The sequence below is a fragment of the Melospiza georgiana genome, chromosome 6 (genome assembly GCF_028018845.1).
Source record: "Melospiza georgiana isolate bMelGeo1 chromosome 6, bMelGeo1.pri, whole genome shotgun sequence".
Classification (NCBI taxonomy): domain Eukaryota; kingdom Metazoa; phylum Chordata; class Aves; order Passeriformes; family Passerellidae; genus Melospiza; species Melospiza georgiana.
In genome coordinates, this window is record NC_080435.1 from 26212111 (window position 1) to 26225003 (window position 12893).

General features: G+C 43.4%; 1 protein-coding gene across 1 annotated transcript in view; it reads right to left on the bottom strand.

Annotated features, from left to right (window-relative positions):
* TEAD1 (TEA domain transcription factor 1) overlaps positions 1-12893 on the bottom strand; it is a 100851-nt gene that overhangs the window by 35410 nt on the left and 52548 nt on the right. The window contains exons 2-3 of the mRNA XM_058025807.1: positions 9576-9636; positions 6567-6629 (exon numbers count right to left, since the gene is read on the bottom strand). The gene's annotated coding sequence lies outside the window, so the exon portion shown is untranslated. The remainder of the gene's footprint in view (positions 1-6566; positions 6630-9575; positions 9637-12893) is intronic.

The following is a 12893-nucleotide window of genomic DNA, read 5'->3' on the forward strand; positions in this document are numbered from 1 at the left end:
TTGTAGGCTTAGGAATCTTTGCACAGTGGAAAGATCAGCTTTTCCCAAAGAAACTTTACATTCAAACATGACAGAAATCAAATTCAAAGTCAAATACAGTCACTTTTGAGGTGCTGAGTTGCACTGGCAAAAAAGCACCTTCAGCTCCAGGTTCACTTGGAGAGCTGCAAGCTGCCTGTGCTTGCATAATCAAGCAGACTTCATGGTCTTCAAAAATAAATGGGATAGCCACATTTTAAAACTGATTATTTAGATTGCAACATCAGCTTGTCTGCCACTTAAAAACAAGTGTATGTTGGGGATTTTCGTGCTGTAATAGAGAGCACTCGTAACCAGGAGGGAATGAGGCTCTCTACCCGTCACTTCTGGGATGAAAGCTGGTAACTGATTAATAACACACAATGGTATTACATCACACTTCAGGCAGCAAGAGAAGGAATATATCCAATTAAAACGGCAGGGGTAATTTACACAGGCAGATTACAGTAATTACCCAGGTTGGAATTTGGCCAGGACAACTGGGTTAACACCCCTACTCTAAAACAGGAACGTTGTGGGATTTTTAATGACTGCAAATAGTTAAGATTTTGATTTCCTATCTTGTCCAAAAAGGAGTTTGTTTTGCTGTCACTTGTGCTGGTTTGTAAAGCTGGAATAATTTCTTTCAGCTCAATGTGGTTTACACTGATGTAGTAAAATAAAAGTTTGGCCCAGCAAGCTGCAGTCCCGTGCTGAGATTCAGCAGAGGCTTGGGCGGACAGCATCTCCTACTGGATCATTAAATCCTGCTGGAGCTTAAGGTATTCCTTGGATAGGTCCCATCTGGCCCTGACCTGGTTTGACCCTACCTAATTGATGGGCTCAGATGGGATTGCTGCTGCCCAGGAATGACACTGGAGTGAGCAACAGGCTGCACTCACACCCTGCCTTGCCCTCCTCTTGTAAAATTCTTCTGCACTGTGGTACATAATGAGTAATGAATGTTACCAGGGTGGGTTTAGAGTCCAGTCAGTGGAAAACTGGTCTAGTTCCACTAAATCCCTAAAATATCATCTCTGCAGGGGAGACCAGGATGTGCCTCGTGGTTTAGCTGACTGCTTCTGGAATCATTTACCCAGTGAGGTGGTGGAGGCATCATCCCTTGAAGAATTTAAAAAAAGACTGGATGTGGCACTTGCTGCCATGATCTAGTTGAACAGTTAGAACATCGGCTGGACTAGATGATCTTATAGGTCCCTTCCAGTCTTGAAAATTCTGTGATTCTGTGATTCTGTGATTCTGGCTGCAGTTGCACACACTTTGCTTTTGGAAGATGCAAGCTCTAAGCATATAATGCAAGAAGACTACAACTTTTAATGAATCAGGCCCTTGAGGTTTGCTTTTCACAATTCATTTTGGAATGCAAAATACATAGTTAAATTAGATAATAATAATTCCCCAGTATAATTAATTTATAAATCTTAATATCTACAAAAGCCCTGCATGAAACAAGAGTTTTACATAACAAGCACAAAAGGATTTGTGCTTGACTTTCTTTTAATCCAACATAAACAGAAGAATAATTCAATCAATCAGTTCAAACAAGTTCTTAAACAAAAAAATAAAAACTATTATCCTAGAATGATACATGGGGCTTTGAATACCATGTTATCTATGACTTTGGCAGTAAAAAAAAATCTAAGACAGTATGAGGAAAAGTAAGCACAACAGAGCAGTATTAATTCAAGAAGCCCTAAAACCTGTACCAGTATTTAAAATGCAAAACTTTTCATGTAAGAAAGAAAAAAAGACATAAGAAACAACAATTTGTTCACAAAATGGATGTTACAGTAACACTAGCATAAAATAGCTTCCTAATAAGCAATTTTGCAGATGTTATTTCTGCTCAGATCTCGTATTGATTCAAATAACCTTTACAATAATTAGCTGTAGCTCAAAAAAGATAAACAAATCATGACAATATACAATTGTTCTGGACAAAAGATAGAGAGCACTTCAGTGTTTCTAGCCCTGATCTCCAATTTGCTTATTATTAGAGAAGACAGGAGTAAATACAAAAGCTGGCTATTTCAGCCAGGCAATAGCTAATGCCAAGAAGAGAATGCGCATTCAAAGCTGTCCCAACTTGCTGCCTAATGAGTAGCAATTAATCCATCTTATTGTATTTCAAAATGCTGAAGACTCCATTCACATCAAAGGGAATTTTTCAAGGCTTTTATCATTGTTCATTTAAAAAAGTATAGAGCTATCTTTAGCATTTTATAATTGACAATATTTTCTTTTTATCCCTAAATGTGGAATGTAGAATAATAGATTTAAAAACATGTAATAGATGTGAACTGTAGGCATGTTAATGTGTCATTTTAATTTTTTGTCTCTGTCTAATTAATCTTGCACTATGAAGAAAATCTGATATGAAAGCCTAAGATAGATGCACATCCTGCTGTGAACACCTTTACTCTCTGTTTATGTACAACTTCCAATCCATCTTTTGTCCTGAGTGGACAGAGGTGACTTTGGCTCCCTGTCAGTGCAAAGGTGGGAATGCTGTGAGCTGACGCTGTGGACTGGTGTATTTGACACAGAAACACAGCACTGGAGTGTGAAACCTCTGCTTTGCCTGCTGCAGCCTCTGTCTGAGAGGAAATGCCATGAAGAGGAGCTGCCTTTCAGATCTGTCTCCAAGGACAACTTTATCTCCGCCTCTCTTCCCGTTTTCATGAGATTAAATTTCTGTAACTTCAGGAAGATTCTAATGACCTCAGTATATTAGGATTAAAATCTCTAAAATAGGTGTGTTTTCAAGCCGCAAAGAGAATTAAAATGTGTGACATCCCTGGAAGGGCTGGGGGACATTCTTTACTGGTGGTCTTGAAAAGCAGCAATAGCATTTATGGGTGAAACTTCACTTCCTTGCAGGCTAAGGATCCATCCTTCCATCCTTCCTCAGTGATTGCAGGCACTTCTCATTGAAGAAAAGGGACTTTTTGCTGGACCAAGCAGAGTTGATGGCATGCAGGTGAGATTGCTGCCTCTCAGGACAGCTTCCAATGCCATGTGTGCAGATACCTCTGAGATCCTTCCATCCTTGTGGATTTTTGCAGAAGATTAACACAAGAAGATTTGCCTGAATCCTCTCCTCTCCAAGAGCAGGTTTCAGACCCAGGCAGGACAGTAAGGTCTCTTGGTACAAAATAAACTCAGCAGCTACTTGGGGAAAAGGGTTATTTGTATAAACACTGTCAAACTGAGAGGACAGGAGCAGGGGCCAATGGGACAGATTGGATCAGACACATCCCAAAAGAAAGCTGACACCAGATCCATAGGGGATTTTTTTTTAAAGTAGTAACTGCTTCCCTGGATGCCACCAATCACAGAATTTGAAAGTGGCAGCTCACTGTTAAAAGGGCGAGTTGGCCTGGGTGGGAAGCATAGGATCATAGAGTGGTTTGGGTTGGAAGGGACCTGAAAAATCATCTAGTTCCAAGCCCACTGCTAGTGGGACTTTTATAAAAGGTCACCTCCCACTAGACCAGTGGCTTCAAGCACCACCCAGCTCGGCCTTGAAGACTGCCAGGGCTGAGGCAACCACAGCTTCTCTGGGAAACCTCTTCCAGAGCCTCACCACCCTCACAGTAATTTTTTTCTCCTAATATCTAATGTAAACCTATTCTCTTTCAGTTTGAAGCCATTCCTCCTTGTCCTGTCAGTACATGCTTGCATAAAAAATCACAACTGTAAAAAACTGTGCATTTAATCTTCTCCTTGGTCACCCCTTCACCAGGGAATGCAGACAGCACCCACTCCAGGACAGCAAGAGCCCATCATCTTTCCAAGGACATTGATGGGGCTCTTCAGGCTGCTGCCAAAATTGGTCCCTGTTGAAACAATGAGCACTCAGAGGTGCTGGAATGTGTCCACCTTGCCTTCCTTTTGCACCAGTGATGTCCTTCTCAGGCAGCTTTTGAAGTTCTCTGCAAACTGCTTTGGCAGAGGGGAGTTGGGCTAAATGATCTCCAGAGGTGCTTTCAATCCTAAATAGTCCATGATTCCAGGTGATTCTGAGTGACAGTGGGCCATGCAGGTGGTTCAACACAGAAATAGTAAGCAAAAGGGGCAGTAGCACAAACAAAATGTCTGAAGAAGCGAGGTTCCATCTCAGGTTCAAAAACAGCGGCTTCTGCCACCTCCAGGGAGCAATTGCAGCCGGCAAGGGGAAGGAGAGCTCTCTTCTTCCTAAGGCAGCTCCCTTATGGCACCTTCCTTCATCAAAGTTTCACCTCTTCCGTGTGCGAGGACAAGGCCTGTTGGAGGCTGTCCCTTCTCCAAGAGGGCCCAGAGCAGGGGACAGGGGCCATGCCATGGCTCCTGTTCACTGGGACCAGCACTGGCAAGGCTGAGAAGAGGCGGGTGGGGAGGGCCTGGCTCCTTAACCCTTGCTGGGCACTCCTCAGCTGGGCTGGGGCTGTGCAGGAGTATCTGGGGAGGTGTCAGGGCTCTGAGGGAGCTCATGGACACTCGGCTAGGACAGGCAGCTCAGCACCCACGGGCCCACCAGCCCCGCCAGGGAGGCCTGGAGTGGCTTTTGTCAGCAAGGACAGGGGCCAGCAAAGCTCTGTCACCTGTGTGCAGTCTGTCCCCACCGTGGTGTGGCAGAGAGGTGAAGCAAATGGCCCTGCAGAGCGTCGGGGCCTGGAGCTGGGGATCTTCCTGAGGCCATCAGTCCCAGCAGTGACACGGCCGCTGCTCCGCTTTCCACTCAGCAGCCCATGGGCAGGTGGGAAAAGGGCAACCAGGTATGAAGCCCTTACAAAATATCTTGTTGTCCAAACAGATCTTCCCTTCTTCAGGCGACTCCTTAAAATGAAAATTCCTCCCAGATCTCTATTTACTGAAAATGCCACCTAGACTAGATGAAATGTTCTTAAGAGTTGGCTACCTCTCTGTTCTTTGGAAAGCTTCAATAAAACTACAGCAGGTGCAGTATTTAAAATGTTTTTTAATGCTTTGTAAGTGTCTTCACATTTTAAGGTATTTTGGGCATTCAGAAAGGGAAACATTTTAGAGCAGTAAATCCAATAATTGTGTTTGACTCCTAGGCCTGTATTTGGTACCTATGTGGGCTTCCTGATTTTTGCAGCCCTGAGCTCTCGCCAGTCCTCTAAAACTCCAGGAGCTGCTGGTGCTGAGCACCTCTGAAAGTAGGACCACCTACTTACATACTTAATTTTAGGCATCAAGGCTTGACAATTTGAGCTTAAAATGCTACATATCTCTGTATTATTGCACTCTGGGTTAAGAAGCAGTACGTTTAAGTTGTCTTAGTCGTTCTTTACGAAACCCAACTGCTCAGCCAGTGCAGCTAAAAAGCCAGCCACCAACAGCCAGACAAGCTTGCCAGCATGCTGCCCATGAAAAACCCAGTGCTTCTGTCAGGGAGGCCTGTTACAAAGGCAGGCTGTTATTCCTACTCTGCACTTCCAGGATGGGGGTGAGCATCCGCAACGCTCACCACTCAGGGCCTGGAAAGCACGGCCCGAAACGTTCTGCTTTCCAGCCAGAACAAAAACGTGATTTGTTCTCATATCTGGGTGAAGAAAAAAAAAAAATCCACTCACACTAAAAGGAGGAAAAAAAAAAAAAAGGGAGGGCAGTAAGAGATTTATAAGCTCTTTCACTTTTTATTTAAAAAAATTGACAGCAAAAAAACTGCAAAACTCCCTCTTCCACTTTTAAATGGCGTGGGAAGAAAACCCAAAAAAATCTCAAGATCTCTGCTGAAAAACTTGAAAAAACAAGCAATCCAAGAAACCCCTATTAAGCATTTCCAAGAGGTTCTTTTTAGCCTTAGAATATATTTTATGGAAGGCAGAGAAAACGGGGACATGTACAATTCATCATGTCAGATTAAGCAAACATACTTAATATTCCCTGAACAGGACTGACTGAGGCTCTCCAAAGATTAAATGTCAATAATTTACTTTAAAAAAAAAATTAAATTTCAGGGAATCTTGTAAATAGTGTGTAACTTGAGGTGATACTAGTTTGTAGTCTAGAAACACCATAGAGCAATCTGGCTAAGCTGTGCTCTCTGGCACTTGGAATAAATGATCTGGTTTAAGTATTCCTGATATCAGTTCAGAAGCACAGACAAAAAACATTTGGGAATGGAAAACAATTACCCCAATTACTCCTCTGGAAAAAGCAAAAAAAAAAAAAAAAAGCTAAAAAGCATCTACACAGCTATGCAAAACTCCTGTGTACTTAAATAGACTGCTAGGATCGTTAAAAAGCAAAACAAAAAAAGGGACTAAAGGGTTAAAAATGAGGTTTAGGTGCTGAGCTGTTACAAAGAGGAGTTCACTCGGCATTTGGACAGTGTTAAAACAACGTTTTTAATGTGGATGCTAGTGCAGAACCCCGGGGTTAAACACAAAGAGACACAGAGAGCTCCCACAAGCAGGAGAAGGAGGTTACGCACAGCAGCCCCAGCTCGCCCATCACCGCGGGAGGAGGAGGAGGGACAGGCATAGCAACCACAAGCCCAAAAGCAGAAAAGCGCATACCTTCAGCTTGGAATGAAAATCACGAGATTTCCTTCTGGCAAGAACCTGAATGTGACTAGACACCTGCAGGGTAGGGGAAGGGAGGAAACAAAGGAAAAGCCTGTAACCATGGAGATGAAAAGCCCCCTACAACTGGGCAAGCCAAACGTACCTTAATGGCGGCTTGAATTTCTCGAACTTTCTTTCTTGCTAAGACCTGTATGTGACTAGACACCTACATTGTTCAGGTTTATAGGGGGGGAAAAAAAAACAACAAACAAAAGAAAAACAAAAAAGCAAATCAAATTTTAAATGTCTATTTTTTTTCTTAAAAAAAAAAAAAAGAAAAAAAAAAAAAAAGAAACTTTTCTGAGGGGAGGAAGTTATTTGCACCTTCAGTAAGCTCTGCTGTTAAAGATACCACATTCCCAGCCAGATACCAAGCTCTTAGCACCAAGGCTTAACAATACAGGTCAAGTCAGTGCAGTGACTTGATTAAGGAAATTAAAAAAAAAAAAAAGAGAAAGGAAAAAAAAGAAATTTAACCCACCAGGTTGTGCATTCAGCTACAAGACAGAAGACACAGCTCACAGCTGGACAGCAGCCCATGTGCTTTGGTACTGATCCCATCCATGCCCAGGCCCTGAGCTCTCATGTGGGGAGCCCATAGGACTTCCACCCCATCTGCTGGGGATGCAGAAGCCCACTCTGACCATTTGCCACTAGGCTTGAGATGTATCTTGGCACCAAGAAATTTTATCCATTATTTATTGTGCTCTGCAGCTCCAGTGAGGAGATTCGGGCTGCATTTTGAGCCCACTGAAACGTTTTAAATTCTGGCACAAATGACAAAATACTGGCACAACACAGGTCCCTGAACCCCTGCTGGTTTCCTTGGTAATCTCAGCATCAAGTCTGCCCACAAAACATTTGTGTAACTGGGGACCAGCAACTTGACATCAGCTTGAGTGATGCCCAGGCCTGGCCCATGGCTGTGTTGCTCAGAAATTTGTGCAAACCCAGTCCTACCCTACACCAGTTACTGGTCAGATGTTGCTGCCTGTGCTGTGAAGGGCCTGGGCCCAAATTTGCATTCCTGTTTACCCAGGGACATACTCAAATCCATGCTGCTGTTGCTGAGGGTTTAATGATGCGGCCCAGCAACACTTGGGAGCACTCAGCATCCTTCATCCTTCTGTGTGAAGGTTTAAAACCTGTAGTGATGGCAAAAACCACTAAAGGGAAATCTCTGATTCTCCTCTGACCCCGGACATACCATATCAGGTGGTGCACATTTTTCCTACATTAGTTACAATTCCTGTCTGGGAAAGAACAAAGCAAAAGAAAAGGAGAAACAATGATTTCCTCCTCTGTAAGACTATTGTGTGACAATAGTACTAAAAAGCCTATATTTTAGTAGGGAAGCAAACCACGATGCATCAATGAGCACAGTCCCTGAAGGCCACCTTCAAGAAGCAGCTCAGGAACCAGCTTGCAGCAATTCAGAGTTATACTGCTGCTTACTGAGCAATTTTGCAGCCAAACACCTTGACTGAGTATTCACACAGGTTCATTTGTTTTGCTTTCAGTGGAATATTAGTGGTGTTAAAGATTATACAAGAAGAACAATCATTAACATTTATTCACTCTGTTAAAACTCCAGAGCAGCCACAAACCAACTTTTGTAAGCAGTCAGTTTTAAGTGATTTATGCCTCACTACAGAGGGATGTACAAGCATGGAGGCAGACACTGCACACATCACAGCCCTCCTGCTTTCTTGGTACATGCTGGCCAAGGATCTAACCCCAAGCTCTGCATTTTGACTCCTGAGGCAACTTTGTGATCCCAGCATAACTTACAGCTCCTGGAGCTTGCACGGGCAAGGCAGGGCAGAAGTGGGGACTCTGCCTTTAGTCTGTGATTTCTGTGCCAGCCTTTGGTTTGCTCCTTTTCCACGTGCTGCAGTTCTCCTCCTTTCTGATGCTTTTTCCCATCCCTAGCACACATGCTTTCCTCCTGGCTGACAAGGGACACCCCCCAGGGCAAAGCAGCACCCAAAGTGCTTCAAACCCGAGTGCTGGCAGCTCTGTGTGACCCAGTGCCACCTTCCTCTGCCCTGCAGGACATGCACAGCGTGCCATGGGCCAGCCTCTGCCTGCCCTTTGTCACACACCACAAGGGGAATCCCACACCTGACCCTAAAGCCAGGGACCTCTGCCATTTGTGGAGTAACCACTGCACAAACTGCACACAAACTGTGCTCTCTGCAAGGCTGCTGATTGCTGTGAGTATTATTAATTAAAGGATTTAGATTTAGTAATAGGAGATAAATTAATGGTTATGTGGTAGTCATGTAAAACAAACTTAAGGTAGTTTTAAGGTTTATTCAGACTCTTACATGAATGAAATCTTACCATGGTCAAAGACGAGGAGCCTGAGGGCTCTTAGGGAAATTTTAAAATTATTTATTTGATTATTATTTTATATTTTTATTTATTTTAAATTATTTATTTTTTATTATTTTATATCTTAAATTATTTTAATTATTATTTCATTTATTTATTTTATGGCAACTACAGGCCATAACCTGAGAGCATGATTATGATTCATTAATTTTTATATATTTACCTCTCATATCCAAGAATCATAATCTCTATTGTACAGCCAAATTCTCTTAACTTTTAAGAAGTTCCATTATTTACATCTCAAAATAATCATTAGATTATAATATTATATAGAAGAAATAAGGCATAATGCTTTATGGTTTTGCTTCAACTTTTGAAATTTTCTTTATGAAATATTGGGGGATAATAGCTTCATTTACAGACAGATTAATAAAAAATGAATCCTCACACCATCACAACATAAACCCCAGAGTGTTAAATATTCTTTAAGCAGCATGTGTTTAATCTGAATAGTGAAGTCAATACATCATCCCATCAGAGCTGAAGCACAGACAGCCACTGCAGCCAAAAATGCCAAGTTTTGTCATTCATTGACATGCATACTTCCCCACTGGGTTATTTTACCTGCTTCCTGGTCCGTGTCTTCCCTGTCCTAAGTTTGATGTATCTGGCTATCAATTCATTCCTACCTGAAACAAAGAGAAATTCATGGTAAGGCACAAGCAGCATCACAGCCACCAAAAACCACATCTGAACACACGAGCCCCATGCACATCAGGTTTGTTGTCTTACATGTACTCCACTTTTCTGTGCAAACAATTTGCCAGTATTTCTCATTGTTCACCAGTATTTCTCTCCCATCTCCTTCTCCTTCCATCTCCTTTCTCTCCCTTACATTTGCAGTATTTCTCATTGTTCACCAGTATTTCCCTTCCATCTCTCCCCGTGCCACAGGAACCGTGCAGAGCACCACGAGTTCAGTGCCTGCCCACCCAAGCCCTGCAGCCCTTTACAGGCAGAGGCACCTCCTTGGCCAGCAGCAGTGCCCAGCATGATCTCTCACTGGAGAACTCCCATCCTGGGGCTGACACAAAGTCTGGGCTCCTCCAGGTGTTTTTTGTCCCTGTGGGGAGGAGAGGCTGCTCCTGAGAAGGTCGTGTGCTACCTGAGCCTGTGCCAGTCACCCAGATGTGCCAGCTCCTCTCCAAGTTCTAATTCTGCAAGGAGGACAGCAAAACCTGTCCTTCCTGCCAGAAGGGCTCCTCCAGAGATGGAAATCACTGTCCCAGTCCAGCAGTTATCAATCAATAACTCACAGAGTGGCTGCCCTGCAGTGCTGATGCTCCTGTGGGAGCAGGGCCCATGAACACGGTGGTTTGTTATTCAGAGCTCTGTTTCTCTTAGAAATGTGAAATACTTCCAAGTCTCTAAAATGGCTATTTGACTCTTCTTCAGTCACACATTATGCTACCTAATGCAAACTAACATTTTCTATCCAAATAATTTCCTTCCCAAGTATTGCTGACATGGAAGATAACATGAGTTTTATGTGGTGTCCTGTTTATTTTCACTGCATATTATGTTTCTTCTCTATGGGTTGTAATAACTTAAATATACTTGTTCAACAAGTTCTAAGTTACAGAGCTATTTGCATTCAGCACAGGGGAAAAGCAGCCCGTGTGTAGAAAATGAGAAAACTGATTTAGCAGTGAGCTGAAAATGGGGAGGTTAAGAAAATAACTTGTCACCCACCAAGCTATTTTGAAGTGGATGAGTACACAGCTGGGGAATGCAGAAAATTATTTTATCAGCCAGGGCTTCAAACCCTTACAGCTTTAATGTTGTGGGGGAGAGACGGGGACGTTTTGAAGCAGCCTGAATATGTTTGAAGTGTATTTTGTCGACTGAAAGACTGAACACATTTAATCAGACTAGACTTTTTCTTCTGTCTCCCCCTGTAAGCCTTATTGTATCAAATGCCTCGTGGCTCCTGTCTCTTTCATGTTTGCCAAATGGGTACCAGAACATGAAATAGCAGCTCAGAGCAGAGCTGCGTTTTTGTTTTGGTCTGGACTGTGTGCCATGTTTCCCACAACATGCCACTGGTTTGGAGCTCTCCAGCAGGTCTCTTCAGGACAAACTTCAGGAGGTAAATTTTGCGTGAGCAAACAGTTACACAAACCAGCCACATTTCTGCACACAAATGAGGGATTTCCGTATGCAAACAGACGAGCAGGTAGTTACCTAATTTCATGCAAAGGCCTTGTCTTTAGGCTGAACACGAGTTCTGCAGCCTGTTGTGCTCACAAAATCCTTGCCATTTGTAGTGAGCACATGCCTTTGTGTTCATGGGGTGAAACCAGGGCAAGCTCCACCTCTGTATCTCCCTGGTCTCGTGCTCTTTCCCATAACCCAAACAGAAGCCTGCTTGCAAGGGCAGCCCTCTGTGGCCTGCTGAGATGCAGAGATCACCACATTCCTGCAATCACCAGTGTGATAGGTGATATGGGCATTTTCCTATTTCTAAATGCACATTTTGATTTAATTAGGGAACGCCTCCCATCCAGAAAGTACCTGCTTTGCACATGTTTAAGTATGTACACACATTAATACCCAGAATGGGCTTTTTTTGCTGCAACAATATTGTCAGGCTGTTCTGATCAGCAGCCAGGTGTGCCAGGTCAGTGACTGTGCCAGGTCAGTGATGCTGTAAGGTGATGTAAAGGATGCAATGCCATCTCTTGTCCCTCTGCCTGTGCTGCAGATGTTTCAGATACCTGGGCACAGCACAGGTCACTCCAGCCACCCTGTGCCCATTAAGGCAGCCCTATGCAATCCCTGGCCACAGCTGAGGTGTTTCACAGCCCTTCTCCCAGACAAGAGAGCTAAAAAGCTGCTTTTAAAGGAAAGTTCAGGTTCCCAGGCAGCCGTTTGACAGGAAAAGCATCTTTATTAAAAACACCAAGCGCTGAAAATCCAGACTGTATTATTTGAGTGCTGTCTCTGGTTGAGCCCCAGTCCACCTATGAAATATTCACAGGGGGTTTCTGTAGCCATTGTCTGGCTGGCCAGGGCTGTGACTAACAAGCCTGCAGCTTTGGCAAGTGCCTGCTTCCCTTGAGCTGAAGGCTACCCAGAGCCTAACTCCACAAGAGTCAACAGGGTGGAATAATTTGCCTTAACTTGCAGGAGGGGGGAACTCCACCAGGAGCCATAGAAAGTGGCAGAGGTAAAGCCCAAGCCATGTTTTCCTTACCATCATGTTTTCAACACAGCAAAGACACAAGCACCAGGTTTAGCCAGAGCAGGAGATACTGAAGGCTCACTAAATACCTTCTCCCTGGCCACAGCAATCTGAAAAGACACAAATTCCTTCTTGGGCTACCAAAAGCCATAAACACAAACAGAAGCACTGCCTGATATAAACAAGATAGATGCCCTCAACTAAAAGTTTACAGCCTTAATGTTATCTACCAAACAGTGGTGCTCTTCTTTAGCAGCTCTGACAGATAGGGACAGAAATTATCTTATCTCCAGATCAACTGAAGTCCAAAGAGGATTTTAAAGAAAGGAAAGCTTAATAATCCTAAAAACATCCTTTCCTGTTCTTGGGAATGAGAAGAGTCTGAAACAAAAGGAGACTCATGGAACTTCTTTAACTGGCCATTAGAAACCTTAGGGTGAAAAATGCTCATTAATAAATAGATCTGTTTCGTCTAGAAGAGCTCAGCTGTGGAAATACTTTCCATACACACCCTCCCTCTGTCTCCTTGTCATATAGACCTGGGAAATTGCCTGGCAGAAGAGAAGAGGTCAGATTTATGAACTGTAAATTTTCAGCTCTTTTTTCCTGTCCTTTGCTGTGACAGTCTCCTGCTTTGAATGTTTTGGTTCAGGTATCAAAGAGAGGCATGCGGAGGTGCCTGGTTAGATAAAACATCT